The sequence below is a fragment of the Hibiscus syriacus genome, unplaced genomic scaffold (genome assembly GCF_006381635.1).
Source record: "Hibiscus syriacus cultivar Baekdansim isolate YM2019G1 unplaced genomic scaffold, ASM638163v2 tig00007902_pilon, whole genome shotgun sequence".
Classification (NCBI taxonomy): Eukaryota; Viridiplantae; Streptophyta; class Magnoliopsida; order Malvales; family Malvaceae; genus Hibiscus; species Hibiscus syriacus.
This window is the reverse complement of record NW_024062148.1, coordinates 114880-135831: the sequence shown is the minus strand read 5'-3', so window position 1 is coordinate 135831 and position 20952 is coordinate 114880. Positions and strand designations below refer to the sequence as shown.

At 35.1% G+C, this 20952-nt stretch overlaps 1 pseudogene; it reads right to left on the bottom strand.

Moving 5' to 3' along the window:
* Positions 1-1498: 1498 nt before the first annotated feature.
* Positions 1499-20777, bottom strand: LOC120201742 (annotated as a pseudogene).
* Between the last annotated feature and the right edge of the window lie 175 nt (positions 20778-20952).

The following is a 20952-nucleotide window of genomic DNA, read 5'->3' as shown; positions in this document are numbered from 1 at the left end:
TAGATAAATTAAGCCTTGGCCTATTTTTTATTTAATTACTTTATAGATCTCTTTCGGTTCAAAAGTAAACAAATTAGATCCTAATTTCTGTATTTTTAAATTTTAAATTGATGACTTAATAATTAGATTATAACCAGTATTGTATTCCTATTTATATTTTTCTCCATAAAACTTTATTCATATAACTGTTGAAGCCATTGAATCTAAACCAGATGAATAATAAAACATACTTTTATATTGTATTTCTCTAATTTTATGTATTGTTAGTGAACCAATATGATACATTTTATAAGTAAAAATATTATTTGAATTTATTAGGTCGTACGATAATAATTTTGATATATTTTAACAAAGTTTTTAAGTCTTGTGGATGGAAAAAAAAACTTATTTTCTAGAACTCAAATTTAGACTTGATGGAAATCCTTTGGACTATAAGATATTAAGAGGTAATCAACCTAAAAGGCTAGACTAATGTTAACTAGATAAGCGTGGAGCAGTCAACAAGTCCAAATAAAAGCAACAATCCATTATATAAGCAAGGAGGTTTGAGCAAAATAGAGGATAATTAACACAAGTGAAGTGGTCACGGGACGACCTTGTGAGACGAAACACAAGTGAAGAATAACACAGCATGAATATAGCTGGCTGCATTATAACCGCTGAATGCCATTGTTTCACTGAGGTAAGCACTTTGTCTTATAGAGAGAGAACATTTGATGCATGAGTTTGAGAAGACCTAGGGAGAAAAGGCATGGAAAGCTAGAATTTCAGACTTTTATGGAAGTGTGATTGGCATTAAAAATTCTAAAGCAATATAAAAGCCTTGTGGATATTATTAGCAGCACTAAATCCAGTGCCGCCTGCCTTATCTTACATTGCCAACCAGTCGATGTGGCCTCGGTACATATTTTCATATTATTCATATTTGCTTTGCTTTTGCGGACAACTTTTTTTATTACGCATGCAAAACAGGGGGGACGTTTTGAGAATAAAATGCTTGAGATCCATATTATACGCAACATTCTAAACTCACCCAAGAGAGTGCTGGCCAAAGAGTTTCAAGCTACCATGTCAAAAATTTAGATGCCTAAAGTTAGTAACTAAACTGATGGACCTGTTTAGCCTAGAACAATTCAGAAACAGAGGGGTGGTCGAATCAAGATCCATGTAGACAATGCTCGAAAAGCACTATCGTCAGCTTTGCTCATGCTGGCTCAAAGTACAACATTTTAATCCAACCAACATGTTACTTGTGTGGCAAAATCCAAATTCATTAACAATATCTTAGTTTACATAAGCTTGAGACTATCTAACCACAACGCAATCAATTCACCTGATCAACTTGAACTATCAATCATTAGCTACGATTAACACATTTCATCAGGGCTACAACTTTTACACACTAAAAGGCAAGAACCTAAAAGTCATGAAAAACAACATTTTGAAAACAGCAGTTAATTACTGCTTGATATCTTTTCTCATCATTTTTAATTCGAGTCTAAGCTCTCTTAACAAGATACCCCAAGAAGACCAACTAGTATCACAAACATTAGAGAGAAGCCACCAGAACGACTTTTGCTGATATCTTTTCTCATCATTTCCTGCACAAGGAATGTGTTATGGTGAAGCCATAATGAGCATGAATAAAACAAATAATAATAACAAGATTACATATGTAAATCAGCACCAATTCTAAACTAGGCAACTATGGCAATGGGAAGAAGTACAACGCAGTAGTATGCAGAAATACTTCATACAGAACACCAACATGATTGCAGTAAATAAGATAAAATAACCGCAAAGCAGTCATCATGTCTATGCCAACATTGAAATTCTGTTCAAACCTACTCTCAATTTAATTCGCCCCTTTTAACTTAAGAGTTGAAATAAGACAAATCAGCATCAATTGAACTAATACTACTATAAGCTGTTTAAAAAAGATGAACATGATGCATACGAGACTATGAAATGGAACAAGGATCGGCACTCTTATTCACAAGATAATCAAGACAAAGATATTTGCTGCTACAAGCTCGTACCAGTTCTTGACGTAGCCTCTGATTTTGTTGCAAAGCAGAAGCTTTCTCATCTGTCAACTTCGAAATTGCAGACCATGCCTAAAGATAAACATACATTTAAAAACCAATGTTATAAGAAAATGGAAAGTACGAGACTATAATACTTTTAAAATAATATCTAACATGATAGATACAAAACAGAGGAATGTTAAAAAATGGGGCAATATGTCAATAGCTATAGTTTTTGTTATATGGAAAACAGTTCAATGCCATCCCAACATAGGGCTACTCCCCCCTTTCTATGTTCATCTCATACATAAGTATATAAAAACATTAATGGCGTACAATTTCACACGTTTCTATGTCAACATTGCATCCATTATGACTTAGTTTTATGTTAAAACATAATTATTGTAACATCCTCAATACTGGGTTAGTGATCAAATTGTAATATTTCAGGATTTGGTGATTAAAATGGAATAGTTGAAAAATTCAATGATTTATTTGGAAATATCACCATAAAAAATGTTAGTAATTATAAAAGGTATTAAAGGGCAAAAGGGTCATTTGACCAAGAAATTAATTAAAAATAGGATATGGTAAGGATTTATACACGTGTGAAATGAGAGATTTCTCCAGAGCTTTCTTCTTTTCTTCTTCTTCTTCCTTTCCTCCCGTGTCTCCATAGCAAAGGTAAGTTTTCTGATTAGTTGATTATTTGTTGATTTTAAGTATGAGTTTTGATCATTAGATGATAACTAAGTTTAATGAAAGCTTAAGTTATCTTAAAATCAAAAGATAAAGGAGTTAGAGAAGATTAAAGATTTGGAATTCTAGAGTGAAATCTTGAAATAGAGTTTATAATAAGAATTGAAAGTTAAATTTGACTTGTCATCAATCTAGTTAAGACATATGAAGTGTTAGAAGTGGAATTAAATCATGTTGCAAAGTTGGTATAATTCTTGAATCTCATAAGGAGGATAGGATTTTGGGGTTTAAGATGAAATAAAAATGAGTATAGATTAGTTTAAATAAGTGTATAAGAGTTAAGAATAGAAAAAGGGATGAAATATGAAGAGTTAAGAGAATAAAGAAGGGATTTTCGTGCTCCAAGTATCATTTCTGGGTTGTGTGCATCGATGCATCTTCAATGTGCATCGATGCACTCTCAAATAATTAAACATCGAATGCAATTAGTGCATCGATGAATAAGGAGTGCATCGATGCACCTACTTAAAATGCAAACATCGAATATGATTTATGCATCGATGCATGGATAGTGCATCGATGCACCTGTCAAAGGATGCATCGATACATAATGTAGTGCATCGATGCATGCCTCTATTAAAAGATGAAAATGGCTTTCTTTTAGCCTATGAAGTGATAACTTAGAATATATCAATTAGTATATTAATATGTATCAATGTGTTATTATTATGTAGATATAGAATAAAAGCTTGTTCCGGATCAATTGAAGAATTAGAATCAAATCAAAGCAAGCAAGGCTAAGGTGAGTGCAATTTCATTGTACTTATGTTATAGAATAAACATTGGCTTGCGATGAGCCAGTGACGGAGTTACTATGATAATAAGTAACTCGTCAAATGTTATTTGATCTGTGAATTCTATGTATGCATGAGTATATGTGACATGATTTATATATGATTCATATGATATATGATACTGAACTACATGAATATATGAGAATATTGTATCAGTGGAATGATAGGTTTGACATGTTATTTTAGGTGATACGTGTTTACATGATCACAAGACATGAGTTATACGAAAGAGAAAGTATATGTGACACATGAAAGTAAACTATGTGACTATATGCACATGTGATTTGTGACAGAAGAAAAGTAATATGTAATCATAAGAGCAATGAAAGTGTATAAGTGAAAATGCCCATGTTATGTATATTGAGAGCTAGAGGTATAGTTGGCATGCCAAGAGTCGAGGGTTACCTATGTTCTAAGGAACATATGGATAGTTTACCTAGGTTCTTCGGGACCTATGGATAGTTATCGAGGATCTTTATGACCTCTGGATAGTTACCGAGGATCTTTATGACCTCTGATAGGTCCTTCAGGACATTTATACGAGCTGTGGTGATAGTATAATGGTGCACATCCTCAATAGACTCACGTATCTACAGTTCTCGTATGTGTACCATGGGCTAATAACGTGATAATATTAATAAACTGGATATGATGATATGTTTGTTTCCTTATGAAATGTATGTGTGATATATGATTGTACAAATGGTAATTATAAGATTATATGATAAAAGGAATCAATAATAGCAATAAGAATGAATATGATAATATAGTTGCTTATGTGTATTTGATTTATGATAGGATATATGTTTTACATGACATGATATATATATGTTGTAAGGTATATATGAATGAGTATAATTGATTGACATAATGATATAATAACAAATCTATAATATATATGATATGGATATAAAAGTTCATAGGAATAGGAGATAAGAGATATAAATGATAATAAAATATATGTATGTATGTACTTGTTATATGTAAAAGTATGTGAGTTGTGTGAAATGATGGTAGTAATTGTTTATGTATAATTACTAGTTAAAGTCACATTATATGTTTATTACCTCACTAAGTCTGTGACTTAGCGTATAAGTGATTTACACGTAGGTACCAAGAATTGGGAAGAACAGAAATATGAGTGGCAAGAACAGCAGCACTACTAGAAGATCAGATCAGAAGTAACAGATAAAGTATGTCTTTTGTCGTGTATAGTGTTGGCATGTAAGAAATGTGTTAGTTACAAATGCTCTGATCAGTTTTGTCTTGTTTTGGTTAACTTGTGTATAGTAACAATGTTATTTTAATAAAGTTTTTAAATTTCCTTGGTTTTCGTCAAGAGTTAAAGTTGAAAAGTCAATGTGACACCTCGGACTCGTATCTAGGTCGGGTACGGGTAGAGGGTGTTACATTTAATGGTATCAGAGCTACGGTTTAGTCGATTCTCGGCATAAACCGAAGTTTAGAGTGTTTTATAAAGTATACATGCCAACAAAAGAGTGAAAACTTCTGATCTGATATAATAGTAAGTGTGTTGTTTTGCTGATAGAATGATATGAGTATGTTTTAATAGATTTTCGGACATGATAGTTCTCGAATTCAAGCGGGAGATGATCAGCCCGCTGAAAGTAGTAATTCGCCTGCCCTGGCCCGGCAAGGTGAAGAACATGCACCTTCTGGAGTGCCTATAGCTGATCAAGATGTGTTTTTTAGAACATTAGATGTTGTATTGACGTGTTTCCAACCTCCTGCTACTTCAACTGCAAGAATGAATGTTGTAAAGGAGTTGAGGGGTTTAGGAGCTCCAGAGTTTAGGGGTGAAGCCGAAGAAGGTCCTGTTACCGCAGACCTTTGGCTTAATGATGTAAAGGTTATGTTAGAAGGACTTCACTATTCAGATGTGGAGAAATTAGATGGGGTGGTCTCCTTGCTTCGTGGGCAAGCTAGAATTTGGTGGACGAATGTTACTCTAAGATTGACAAGTGATCAAGTGACCTGGTCTTTATTCTTAGAATATTTTAAGCACAAGTATATATGAGACCAGTTTATTCAGAAAATGAAGCAAGAATTCTTGAATCTGAAACAGATGAATCGCACAATGTATGAGTACGAGTGCGAGTTTAATAAGTTAAGTCGTTTTGCGACTGAGTTGGTCCCAACAGAGAAGGATGTGTGTGAGTGGTTTGTAGAGGGTTTACGCCCGAGGTTGAAAGAAATGTTAATAGTGTTGAACTTGTCTTCGTTTCAAGAAATAGTAAATCGTGCTAAAGCTCTAGAAAGAGCTCAGAATGAAAGGTTTGAGGATTAAAGAATCTAACCCTCTAAAAGAATAGGGGCTTCATCGAGTTCTGTACCACCTAAAAGAGGTAGAGATGTTGGTTTTCAGTCTCAGGCAAGGACTGGATCGGTGGTATCCTCCATTAGAGAATCAAATCAGACAAGAACTAGACAGACCCAATCAGTAGGGTCTGGTGATGGAAGAGCACAACAGAGACATTGTCAGACTTGTGGAAGATATCACGGTGGGACGTGTAGAGTTAAATCTGGATCTTGTTTCCGATGTGGGGAAACAAGACATTTCATGTGAGATTGTCCATTGGGGACAGAAGAGCATGCACAATTGGATTGATATGCTTTTATGTCTCAAAGAGGAAGGGGTAGAGGAAGAGGCAGAAGTCAACCTGAATCCTCTAATCAACAGGACATACATTCCACTGCTCGAATGTATAATATTAATACCAATGAAGATTTTGATGATCCAGAGATAATAGCAGGTATTTTTCTGTTGTACAATAAATGTGTTATGATATTGGTTAATCTGAGTTGTATATATATACATGAGTAGTGAATGGGTGAGAGAATTGAAAATTGTAGGTAAAAGTTATTTGTAGTAATATTAAAGTGACAAATTTAGTAAGGCACAGTGCTCAAGTAAATTAGATATGTTGGAGATGAACTAGTTATATAGTTAGTATGCAAATGATAATCGTAAATTAGGAAGAGGTACAACTAATCAGCTTAGACGGATTAGAAATGTCAGTGTTGAAGGATATATGTTATGAGGAAATATTAAAAGAGCAAGTGATAGAAGTATGTTTTGGAAGAGTTTGGAAATATATATATATATATATATATATATATATATATATATATATATATATATATATATATATATATATATATATATATATATCTGTGATCAGTTTATAAGACAAAGATAAATGAAATGTTTGAATTTGAATAAAAAAGAAAGAAAGAAGATTTAATAAGTTAAGGAGATAAAGGATGAGTTATTTTGATTAGAAAGAACATATATATGGATGATTTGACGAAGGTTTACATTTTTCTTTAGAGAAGTGGGTTGAATAACAAAGTAATGTGAGGAGGAATGTATTAAAGTTAAAGGATTTATATGTTTGATGGAAGTTAAAGATTTAACAGAAAAGTTTGAGATGAAAAGGGATAAATATATTTTGACTGAATAAGAATTTTACAAGGGATAAGGCTGTGCAAGTAATGTTAAATATCATGATTATGGAAATACGATATGGAAGGTTATTTAAAGATAAATATAAGTGTTATGAAAGTATGAAGGATATAATATAGTTTGGTTATGTATAAGAAGATCTTGATTATAACAGGATAAGTAGATAAAGAGATGAAAATAATTGAGTTTAAAGGATCAGATATGAGAGAGACTATATGGAGGGTAAATGATAAGTTCAATATGGAAATGAAGGAAATGTGCAAGGTGATATGAAAAGATTGTTTGATTTTGTAAAATATATATTTAATCACATTTTAAGAAGATTCAAGATTATATTCTTGGTTAAATAATAATGAAATAAGAGGTTGGTTACTGCCTACGGGATGAGTAACATCATATGGATTTTATGAAGGTGAAAGAAAAATTTAAACAATTGAAAGAGTGGAAAAGATATATAAACATTGGATTCTTTGGAATTGAAGGCAAATCACTGATTATAAATTACGAAGGAATAAGTTGAAAAAGCAACATTAGAACATTAGAAGATATATTCTTATTCTTATTAAGATGTACAGTGAAAAATTCGAGGACAAATTTTTCTTTAAAGGATGGGAGAATTGTAACATCCTCAATACCGGGTTAGTGACCAAATTGTAATATTTCAGGATTTGGTGATTAAAATGGAATAGTTGAAAATTTTAATGATTTATTTGGAAATATTACCTTAAAGATGTTAGTAATTATAAAAGGTATTAAAGGGAAAAAGGGTCATTTGACCAAGAAATTAATTAAAAATAGGATATGGTAAGGATTTATACACGTGTGAAAGGAGAGATTTCTCCAGAGCTTTCTTCTTTCTTCTTCTTCTTCCTTTCCTCCCGTGTCTCCATAGCAAAGGTAAGTTTTCTGATTAGTTGATTATTTGTTGATTTTAAGTATGGGTTTTGATCATTAGATGATAACTAAGTTTAAGGAAAGCTTAAGTTATCTTAAAATTAAAAGATAAAGGAGTTAGAGAAGATTAAAGATTTGGAGTTCTAGAGTGAAATCTTGAAATAGAGTTTATAATAAGAATTGAAAGTTAAATTTAACTTGTCATCAATCTAGTTAATACATATGAAGTGTTAGAAGTGGAATTAAATCATGTTGCAAAGTTGGTATAATTCTTGAATCTCATAAGGAGGATAGGATTTTGGGGTTTAAGATGAAATAAATGAGTATATATTAGTTTAAATAAGTGTATAAGAGTTAAGAATAGAAAAATGGATGAAATATGAAGAGTTAAGAGAATAAAGAAGGGATTTTCGTGCTCCAAGTATCATTTCTGGGTTGTGTGCATCGATGCATCTTCAATGTGCATCGATGCACTCTCAAATAATTAAACATCAAATGCAATTAGTGCATCGATGCATAAGGAGTGCATCGATGCACCTGCTTAAAATGCAAACATCGAATATGATTTATGCATCGATGTATGGATAGTGCATCGATGCACCTGTCAAGAGATGCATCGATGCATAGTGTAGTGCATTGATACATGCCTTTATTAAAAGATGAAAATGGCTTTCTTTTAGCCTATGAAGTGATAGCTTAGAATATATCAATTAGTATATTGATATGTATCAATGTGTTATTATTATGTAGATATAGAATAAAAGCTTGTTCCGGATCAATTAAAGAATTAGAATCAAATCAAAGCAAGCAAGGCTAAGGTGAGTGCAATTTCATTGTACCTATGTTATAGAATAAGCATTGGCTTGCTATGAGCCAGTGACGAAGTTACTATAGTAATAAGTAACTCGTCAAATGTTATTTGATCTGTGAATTCTATGTATGCATGAGTATATATGACATGATTTATATGATTCATATGATATATGATACTAAACTACATGAATATATGAGAATTTTGTATCAGTGGAATGATAGGTTTGACATGTTATTTTAGGTGTTACGTGTTTACATGATCACAAGACATGAGTTATACGAAAGAGAAAGTATATGTGATACATGAAAGTAAATTATGTGACTATATGCACATGTGATTTGTGACAGAAGAAAAGTAATATGTAATCATAGAAGCAATGAAAGTGTATAAGTGAAAATGCCCATGTTATCTATATTGAGAGCTAGAGGTATAGTTGGCATGCCAAGAGTCGAGGGTTTACCTATGTTCTAAGGAACATATGGATAGTTTACCTAGTTTCTTCGGGACCTATGGACAGTTATCGAGGATCTTTATGAGCTATGGATAGTTACCGAGGATCTTTATGACCTCTGGATAGGTCCTTCGGGACATTTATACGAGCTGTGGTGACAGTATAATGGTGCACAACCTCAATAGACTCAAGTATCTACAGTTCTCGTATGTGTACCATGGGCTAATAACGTGATAATATTAATAAACTGGATATGTTGATATGTTTGTTTCCTTATGAAATGTATGTGTGATATATGATGGTATAAATAGTAATTATAAGATTATATGATAAAAGGAATCAATAATAGCGATAAGAATGAAGATGATGATATAGTTGCTTATGTATATTTGATTTATGATAGGATATATGTTTTACATGACATGATATATATATGTTGTAAGGTATATATGAATGAGTATAATTGATTAACATAATGATATAATAACAAATCTATAAGATATATGATATGGATATAAAAGATCATAAGAATAGGAGATAAGAGATATAAATGATAATAACATATGTGTATGTATGTATGTACTTGTTATATGTAAAAGTATGTGAGTTGTGTGAAATGATGGTAGTAATTGTTTATGTATAACTACTAGTTAAAGTCACATTATATGTTTATTGCCTCACTAAGTCTGTGACTTAGCGTGTAAGTGATTTACACGTAGGTACCAAGAATTGGGAAGAACGGAAATAGGAGTGGCAAGAACAGCAGCACTGCTAGAAGATCAGATCAGAAGTAACGGATAAAGTATGTCTTTTGTCGTGTATAGTGTTGACAAGTAAGAAAAGTGTTAGTTACAAATGCTCTGATCAGTTTTGTCTTGTTTTGGTTAACTTGTGTACAATAACAATGTTATTTTAATAAAGTTTTTAAATTTCCTTGGTTTTCGTCAAAAGTTAAAGTTGAAAAGTCAATGTGACACTTCGGACTCGTATCCGGGTCGGGTACGGGTAGAGGGTGTTACAATTATCGTTTATCCTTCAGAAGCAAATAAGAGCAGGTTGAGGAACTTTAATTCCAAGCAATTACATGTTCTTTTATTACTACCCTTCTTAAGCTTTTTGCAAGAAATTTATCATTATTCATACTAAACATGAGCATGCCCTGGAGTTCCTTTAGCCACACTCGGAAGAAAATTCCAGAGGAGCCTATGACTATAACTAGATTATGAAATACGTGCATTTCGCACAAACCAGATAGTAAACAATAACAATTAAGTCCACATAGTTGAAATGCATACTTCATATTCTATACAAGGAGATTGGAAAAACATGAAATTTAAGGAACCTACATACTAAAGATGGAAACCAGTAAGGTACTAACAGGGAAAACGTCACTACAATTAGTATTAAGATGAAATGCTCTTTTGAATAAATAAGTCTGAAATATTTACTAAGCACCAGAGGGATGGCATACCTTTGAGGACTTCTCGTTAGTATCCTCTAAAGATCTTGATACCTAAATTTCATATAAAGTCGAGCAACAAGTGATGCACAAAGTACATCACTAGTGAGTAATAGCTTTTCCAGTAATAGTTGATTAAAACGGGGATAACCTTTAGGGCCCGTTTGGATCAAGTATTTTATCATTCGCGGTAGGAATATTTTTTTCCTTACTAAAGATGTTCATTTTTGGTTGGGTAAGATTCCCAAGAGAGGGTAATGTGTTAGATATGGCTCATAAATATACCAGTAAAGAGGACAGGAGATGGAGCGGAGTGAGCGAAGCGAACATCAACTGTCTTTACAAAGAAAGTCTCGTTGTGGGGTTACAAATTATGTGGGTTGGGGGTGCGGGGGCGCAGCTCCGCGGTACGGTACAGGGTTGATTTTGTAATTATGTACCAGGGTTTTCTATTATAAATAGAGATGTAACCTAGACCTAAAAAATCATTGAATAAAACTTCTAGCGCCGCCTAGGCACCGAGGACGTAAGCACATTGCCGAACCTCGTAAAATTCTCGTGTTCTTTCGTTTTCTTTACCCGTTTTCGTCAACAATTGGTATCAGATGTCAGGAGCAAAATTCGAAGTCGCGAAATTCGATGGTCAGGGTAACTTCGGATTATGGCAAACGAGGGTGAAGGATCTATTGGCGCAGCAAGGGATCTTGAAGGCTTTGCGACCTACAAAGCCGGCGTCGATGGATGAGGAAGATTGGGAAGAATTGCAGCAGCGAGCGGCAGGAACCATACGATTATGCTTGGCGGACGAGGTCATGTATCACGTCATGCATCTATCGTCTCCAGACGAAATTTGGAGGAAGTTGGAAAGTCAGTTTATGTCCAAATCCTTAACGATAAAACTGTATCTGAAGCAGCGGTTGTATGGGCTGAAGATGCAGGACGATCACGATTTGGCGCAACACGTGAATGTCTTCAATCAAATCGTTTCTGATCTGGCTCGGCTTGATGTGAAAATTGAGGATGAAGACAGAGCGATGATTCTGTTGTGTTCGTTGCCTTCCTCTTACGAACACATGGTGACTACTCTTACATATGGGAAAGAGACTATCAACGTTGAGGAGATTACTGCAGCCTTGTTGGCTCACAACCAGCGGAAGCAGAATGCAGGGGAAAGCTCTCAAGCCGATAGCTTATATGTCAAGGGTAATCGAGATCGTGGACGGAAGCCAGAGAAGGTAGGGTCCGGGAAGCGGAATTCCAGATCCAAATCCAGGGATAAGAAGACGATTCACTGTTACAAGTGCAAGGAGGCGGGACATATGAAACGAGACTGTCCGAAGTTGAAAAAGCAGACTGATGAGAAGCGTGATGGCTCATCCAAGTCTGTGAACGTGGTCGAGGATGATAATTCTAATTGCAGTGAGGGTGATATGCTTTCTATTTCAACGACACAATTGACGGATGCTTGGATTCTTGGTTCTGGATGTTCTTATCACATCACGCCAAATAGGGAATGGTTTTCGACATACAGGCCGGTTAATTCTGGTTCGGTTTATTTGGGTGATGATCGATGTTGCAATATTGTTGGTATTGGTGATGTCAGAATTAAGATGCACGATGGCTCCGTTCGGACGTTGAGTGGTGTTCGACATATCCCAGACTTGAAGAAGAATTTGATTTCCTTGGGCACTTTGCACAAGAATGGTTTTATCCCTAAGGCTGACGAGGATAGGGAAACCATTCGGATTGTTAAAGGAGCATTGACTGTGATGAAAGGCAAGATGACTGCAGGGAATATCTACAGATTGTTAGGGAGTACCGTTGCAGGTGGAGTTCACTCTGTTGAGTCCTGTGATGATACGACAAAATTGTGGCATATGCGCCTTGCTCATCTTAGTGAACGTGGTATGGCAGAATTACACAAGAGAAACTTATTGCATGGTGTCAAAAGCTGTAAGCTCGATTTTTGCAAGTATTGTGTTCTTGGTAACAGACTAAAGTCCGTTTCAAGACTGCGAAGCACACAACTCAAGGGATTCTTGATTATGTGCATTCTGATGTATGGGGGCCTTCCACGACATCGTCTTTGGGTGGATCTAGGTACTATGTTACTTTTATTGATGATTTTTCACGGAAAGTTTGGGTGTATTTTTTGAAACAGAAATCTGAAGTTTTTGAGAAGTTCAAGCTGTGGAAAGCTGAGGTAGAAAACCAAACAGGACGAAAAATCAAGTGTTTGCGGTCTGATAATGGTACGGAGTACACAGATTCACGGTTCCTACAATTCTGTAAGGAGCATGGGATTCAGAGGCATTTTACAGTGCGCAAGACACCACAACAGAATGGTGTTGCGGAACGAATGAACAGGTCGTTGAATGAAAGAGCCAGATGTTTGCGGTTGAATGCGGGGCTTCCCAAACACTTCTGGGCTGAGGCTGTTAACATGGCGTGTTACCTTATCAACAGATCGCCAAGGGCATCGCTGGCTGGGAAAGTTGCAGAAGAGGTATGGACTGGTCATGATGTTAGTTTTGATAACTTACGGATTTTTGGTTGTCCTGCTTATGTGCATGTACCTGCTGATGAGAGATCCAAACTTGATGCAAAATCGAAGGAGTGCATTTTTCTTGGTTACAAGAAAGGTGTCAAAGGATTCAAGTTCTGGGATCCAGTTGCGAAGAAAGTTGTGATTAGTAGAGATGTCGTTTTTGATGAACAGTCTATGTTGCAGCAGAAGCAAGACACGACAGTGGTAGATTTCGAGCAGTTTCCAGTTGAGAAACCAGAAACTTCTCAACTGACTTCTGGTGGTTCCACTACGGATGATTTGCAGGATTATAGCCTCGCCAGAGACAGGGTGAGACGGACGAATATAAAGCCTCCGAACAGATTGAGTTTTGAAGACTTGGTATCTTTTGCACTTATTGTTAGCAGTGATGATCCGGTTACTTTTCATGATGCCGTTACTAGTCAGGAAAACGACAAGTGGATGGCAGCCATGGTTGAGGAGATGGAGTCTTTGAATCACAATCGCACATGGGAGTTAGTTCCTCTTCCTGAGGGTAAGAAGCCGATTGGTTGCAAATGGGTGTATAAGAAGAAACCAGTAGTAACAGAAAAAGAGGGGGAGAAGTTCAAGGCTCGTTTGGTAGCGCAGGGTTTTTCACAGCAGAAAGGAGTTGATTATGATGAAATCTTTTCTCCTGTGGTCAGACACACTTCAATCCGAGCAGTACTTGCATTGGTGGCTAGTTGGGATTTGCATTTAGAGCAGATTGATGTTAAAACTGCTTTTTTGCATGGTGATTTAGAGGAGCAGATCTACATGCGGCAACCTGAAGGTTTCACTCAACCTGGAAACGAGCATTTAGTTTGCAGATTGAAGAAATCTTTGTACGGGTTGAAACAGTCTCCGAGACAGTGGTATAAATGGTTTGACTCCTATATGATCAAGATTGGCTACAACCGATGTGAGTATGATTGTTGTGTCTATGTTAAGAGCCTTGATGATGGTTCTTTTATTTTTCTATTACTGTATGTTGATGATATGTTGATTGCTGCGAAGAACATGGATGATGTTATCGGTTTGAAAACTTTATTGAGTCAGGAATTTGATATGAAAGATTTAGGTGCTGCAAAGAAAATTCTTGGAATGGAAATTTGCAGGGACAGAGACTCAAGGAAACTGCGGCTATCTCAACGGGGTTATGTTGAGAAAATGCTAGAAAGGTTTGCGATGAGCAGCGCGAAACCAGTTAGCACTCCATTGGCGAATCACTTTAAGCTCTCATCAGAACAGTGCCCTAAGACAGATAAGGAAGCTGAAAATATGGCAAAGGTTCCGTATTCTAATGCTGTTGGCTGCTTGATGTATGCGATGGTATGTACTCGTCCTGATTTAGCTCATGCTGTTAGTCAAGTTTGTAAGTACATGTCTAAACCTGGTAAGCAACATTGGGATGCAGTCAAGTGGATCTTTCGGTACTTAAAGGGTACTGTGGGACATGGAATTGTTTTTGGGAGTCAGCGGGATAATCCTTTGGTTGTAGGATATGTGGATTCAGATTATGCAGGTGACTTGGATAATAGAAGATCTACGACAGGGTATGTGTTTACTCTTGGTGGAGGGCCTATTTGTTGGAAGTCTACTGTTCAATCTGTCGTGGCACTATCTACAACTGAAGCTGAATACATGGCAGCGGCTGAAGCTGCAAAAGAAGCTTTATGGCTTACTGGTTTAGTGAAGGAGTTGGGTGTTCAACAAGGTGGAGTTCAGTTGTTTTGTGATAATCAAAGTGCTATTCACTTGGCTAAGAATCAGGTGTATCGTGCTAGAACTAAACATATTGATGTAAGGTTCCACAAGATCAGAGAGTTGGTTGCATCTGGAGAGGTTTTGTTTCAGAAGGTACATACTGATGAGAATGCCGCTGATATGTTCACCAAGCCAGTTACGACAGACAAGTTCAAGCATTGCTTGGACTTGTTGAATGTTTCGAGTTGTTAAAGAAGCAAGGTAATCCAACCCACATTGAAGTTTCCAAGGGGCAGGATATTCGCCAAGGTGGAGATTTGTTAGATATGGCTCATAAATATACCAGTAAAGAGGACAGGAGATGGAGCGGAGTGAGCGAAGCGAACATCAACTGTCTTTACAAAGAAAGTCTCGTTGTGGGGTTACAAATTATGTGGGTTGGGGGTGCGGGGGCGCAGCTCCCGCGGTACGGTACAGGGTTGATTTTGTAATTATGTACCAGGGTTTTCTATTATAAATAGAGATGTAACCTAGACCTAAAAAATCATTGAATAAAACTTCTAGCGCCGCCTAGGCACCGAGGACGTAAGCACATTGCCGAACCTCGTAAAATTCTCGTGTTCTTTCGTTTTCTTTACCCGTTTTCGTCAACATAATGTTTCAATACCAACAGTAAATTTAATGTGTTTATTCCTGGGAATGTTATTCCCATATGTGTTTATTCTCGTTCTTAAGGGCTAAAATACATTTCTTTTCCCGTTAGCTTGCCTCTGCGATATTTCTTCTCCCCGTGAGTTTGTCTCTACGAAAATTCATCGTTTTCCCAGTGATCTTTTCCTGGTAAGATTTCTTCTCCCGTGAACTTACCTCTGTGATATCTTCTTCTTAAGGTTTTGGTTGCTTTTTGATTGGAAATTAGTATAGTCGATTTAAGTTAACCTCAATAGATAGTTTCCTTTAAACGCCTAAACTACACTTTCCCGATCCCTCTTCGTTCCAAGAAACAAAAAGAGGCGGGGAAACCGTTGATGAAATAAAAGAAAAGAGTTTACGGTTTTCCTGATTTATTTGGCAATGGTAGGGATCATGAATCTAGCTTCGAGAGAAAATCTCGAGAGTTTATCCAACTCAGTGAAGTTTGCTGATGACTTGAGTGCAAAACTAGAGTTGTGTCGTCAATTGAAGCATGATTTCTTGGAGGAAGACGCTGCTGCTTTGTCCGAGTTCCTTCCTCGTATCTTCGACCTTTACTCGGACCCGTCCGGTCCTGTCCGCAAACTTGCTACCCAGTACGCCTCCTTTGAAATCCCTACTTCAATCCGCTATGCCTTAGCTATTTTTCTTTATTTCTTACAAATTATTTTTTAAATTAAATGTAGGATTATTGGTGAAATTGGAGTGAAGTACCTCGAATTTGTACCTGAAATTGCACCTTTTCTGATAACTGTTTTGGAAGATGCTACACCTGCTGTTGCCCGACAGTCTATTTCTTGCAGTTCGTCATACTCTCGAAAAGATTACAATTCAGGTTTGTTTCCATAATCTTATTTTGTAGAATATTAATTTGTGAATACTAGATTTTCATGGATTCAATTATTTATAAGGAAAAGCGTTTAGTTTTGTCTTCACTAACTGTTGCATTGTATTTCATGTCAGTTTCTAGAAGGTGATGGATGATTTGACATCATTTAAGCTTTACATTAGGCAGTAGTCTATTTGCAGCTTGCTAACTTTAAGTTGCACCTTCTACAAATTCACATGGTGTTTGTGTTTGTTTCAGGGTCATCAGTCCAGTGAATTGGTCAGTGATCTTGAATCAACATGGTCGTGGTTGTTAAACTTAAAGGAGAATATATATTCTATAGCTTTCCAGGTAGCTTTTGATTCTTTCTGTTTCACGACGATTCAAAATTTATTCATTACCTGATTCATTGTAAAATTTAATCAGCCAGGAAGTGGTGGGATAAGATTAGTGGCACTGAAGTTTGTTGAAGCAGTAATTCTTCTTTATACTCCTAATCCTAATGGCTCTGTAGAACCCCCTTCTAATGAAGGTAATTTGCTTTAGATAGTTGTCTCATCAAGGTTAGAGTGCTTGATGAAAAAGATTTTCATAATGTCATTTTAGTACGTTATTGACTAGCACTTAAGAAATTTTATGTCCTATTCAATTTACTTTGTAGGAACCCCAATAAAGTTTAACATAGCTTGGCTTCATGGGCGCCATCCTTTTCTCTATGTCGAGGATTTGTCAATTGAAGCCAGTCAGTGTTTGGTTTTGTTGCTTGATCAGCTTAGATTTCCAACAGTAAAGTCTCGAACAACATCTATGATTGTTGTGCTTATCAACAGGTATGTCATCCATTCAACTTATTTCAACCGACTCTTTTCTTGGCATTCAGTTCATCATGATACATGAAATCTCTATATTTAACACTGATATGAATTGTGAATAACCAGGAAATGATATCTATGTAAAACAGTTCTAATTTTCAGTTCTGTTATAAAGATGAGAACAGAAATTGTAGTTTAATTAAAAGTTTCCACCAGAAGTCCTGAGAAGAAAATTTATTACTGACATAGCTATTATCCTTGCATATGAACCTTTAAATGTCCACTTTCTCATTCTGTGGTTAATTTAAGGCATCGACGGAAGTGCAAATTTTGGTTTTCACTTTTGATTATATTTCTGTTTTTAATTTATTGGGTTTCCATTGTTTTGTCTTTGATATCAGTCTTTCAGCAATTGCAAATAAGCGACCAGCATATTATGGACGCATTCTACCAGTTTTACTCAGTTTGGATCCCCCAAGCTTTGTAATCAAAGTGGTTCATGTCTATGGAGCACATCATACTTTGAAAAATGCCATACTATCATGCTTGAAATGTACTCATCCAAGTGTTGCACCGGTATATATTTTATACTGAACTTTCTTTTTCAGACTGTTATCAATTACTAAGGTTGCATCTCTCTTCTACTTCGGTATTTTGTTTACATTTTACTTGTGCAAACCCAAGTGCCGCACTTGTATTTGTTTTATATTAAACATCCTCTTTTAGACTCTTATCCATTAATAAAGTTGAATCTCCCTTTCTACTTCGGTGTTTCTTTTACATTTTACTTCATCCGTGAAGATATTTGTTTTTCATGTACCTTTACATAAGTTGCTTAGTACTTTTGGTAATCATGAGAGATGAATGGGTGGTCTTTTATACTCTTTTTTACCAATCAGGTGTGTTCTCTAATATGGTACCATTACTTATTTTTACTGGTTTATTTACCAGGATCTATAGTACCGTTATAACTGTATTTCCATTACTTGGCAGCCATCAAGCATCAAAGTTGAGTACCTTACCCACTTTTTGTATGTACTTTTTGTCTGGTTTATACAGTGGCGGGATCGTTTGCTTGGTGGTTGTTATCCTCCTCTGCATTCACAGCTCTTGATAGTTGTTATACATATATAAGCTGGTCGGCAATGAGGTCCTGCTCTTAATGCCAAACGTTCTGTTGTGGAAATATTCAGGCAGTTGAGATAGGTTGTCTTCAGAATTCATGCAAATCCTATCATTGCAATAGCCATGAATGTTCCAACCCTGAAGTAGATGTCATTAACACTTTTTTCGAAAAGCAATCTCATGACCGATAGCTTAGAATAATTCGAACATGGCCATATTAGCAGTCACTTAAAATTGTTTTAGAATTCTCTTTAGATACAGGTAAACTATTTCACTTGTCCTTTGTGTATGATCCGAAAGAAATTAACGGTTTAGTATGTTAAAAGCTTGGTCTCTGTCGGTTTTTGTATGTTCTCAGATAAATTACAGGTTGGGAAACATGAATTATTGGGTTGCTTGCTTTTCGTAATCAGGAATTAAATACAAATCAGATTAGGTCTGAGTATTAATAATTTTATTAAAATATTTAGCAAAGATAATGATGAATGACGGTGAAATATAAAATTATAGACAATATGTTTTTTAGTGTTATATTTTCTTATTTGAATTATGTTTTTGTAATATAAATTCATGAGACAAATAATAATGATAAAATATGCACAATTAAGTATAAATATAAAAGATAAATAAATTATTGTATATAGAAGATATAATAAATATTATATCTTAAATAACAAAAATAGTTTACAACTTTTTATTATTATGAATATCTATGATAAATTATTGTATATAGAAGAATGTAAACCTTGTCGATTGAAAAATACAAGAAATCTCCCAGTTAATGCGTCACGTATGAACTGAAGCTAGTTTTCACAATGTAAACATTTAGTTAAATGTTGATGTAAAATTTTAATATATTTTTACATAAATTATGTAAAATTTAATACTAATTAAAATAAAAATAATATATGATATATTTAAATACTCAAGTAATATATTATCAACAGATAGAATTTTTATATAAATAATTTTTATTTAAATATTTAGAATTTAACTTGTTAAAAAATATAAAACAAGGACAATTTGGTAAAATATACATTCCAGTAATCTTTTATTCCTTCAACCAAACACTGTAATCTTACATTCAATAATGTAACATTCCAGTAGTAATCTTACATTCCGTTAACCAAACGCACCTTTAAAAATAAAAGATAATGTTTCTTGCCAGCCGGCAAAAATGCAAGATAGATACCTCTTCAAAATTTTGATTTCCGTTTTCTTGTGAAGATGTTCTGGGAGGGGTCCCCTCTTCAGAGCCTTCAGGAACAGGAGAGGGAGGATTAGCAGGAATGTAGAGGACTCGCATTTTGAATTCTTTCACGACCTGATGACCATCCTCTTTGTTAAACTGCATTCAAACCACAAATTCATGCAACACAAAGCAGAAACCAAAATGTTGATCAAACAAACAACAGTCACATAGCCCTCATACCATTTCTGGGGTTATGTCTTTGTTGGTTTGAACCATCAGGAGCAATAACACTCTGTATGAGGAACTTGTCCCTGCATGGCTCAGGAGGTGCCTCCTTTTGAGCTTGCATGGTAACTGCCAGAGAAAAGAACTTGTGTCAATAAGCCATACTATATAAGAGGAAGAAAAGAACGATAAAACAAGTAAAAGTCAATGACTTAGCTGCCACAAAGATCAAAAGCATGAACAAAAAACTAGTTAAAAACCAATAAATTACACAATACTTACCGGTGACATTGCATGAACTTCCAGGCAAAACAATACCAGAGTTGGGACGGACGCAATATTTCTTAGGGTTGGTTGTTTTAACCTATGAATAGAATTAAAGAGAATTTACATAGTATGATATAAGTGTATCAATATCAAATCCGATCACAGATAATAACCTTGTAAGCAAGATATTTATCTGTCTTGTTGGTCAATTGCATATGACAAACACTTTGCCTCCTCAATTCAATTATGAAATTCCATATCATAAAATCAAAACATCTAATGGTTAGTTCTTTCACGGATTAAAATAAAACGTAAATGAGAATAATAGAAACAAAAAATAAATACATTTTTTTATATTTTCTTCTAGGAATCAGAACTGCAACACTTGATTGTTTTCCTATTTTATGATTTCTTGGATCAGTTTAAAAATTTACATTTCAAGCTTTTGTTAGCTTGTTTCATTTACATTCGCTTTATTATTTCTCTTTTTAATTTAATACCAAAATTTACAGCAAGAACAATAAAAGGATGAAGGCCAGAACTTACATGAGAATTTAAGCTCTGATGGATGAATACTGATAAAATCGCCCATACTCATGGATCCAGATCAACAAAATTTAAATTTTCTTTTAATTGATTTTTTGCTGCGAAAATAGAAAAATGAAGAGAAATATCCAGGGAAAAATAAATACTGGAATCTGCGAGATCGGAAAGAAAGAAAGGGACTCCGAAACACAGCGGTTTGATTTTCTTTAATTTTTTTGACTCGTTAAAGGATACCAACTCCACAGCCGTGTCATGTCCGTGGGGCCCTTTATGCGATTCAATGTGGCCGCTAGGGGTTGTTTCCTTGATAAGATGATCCAAAG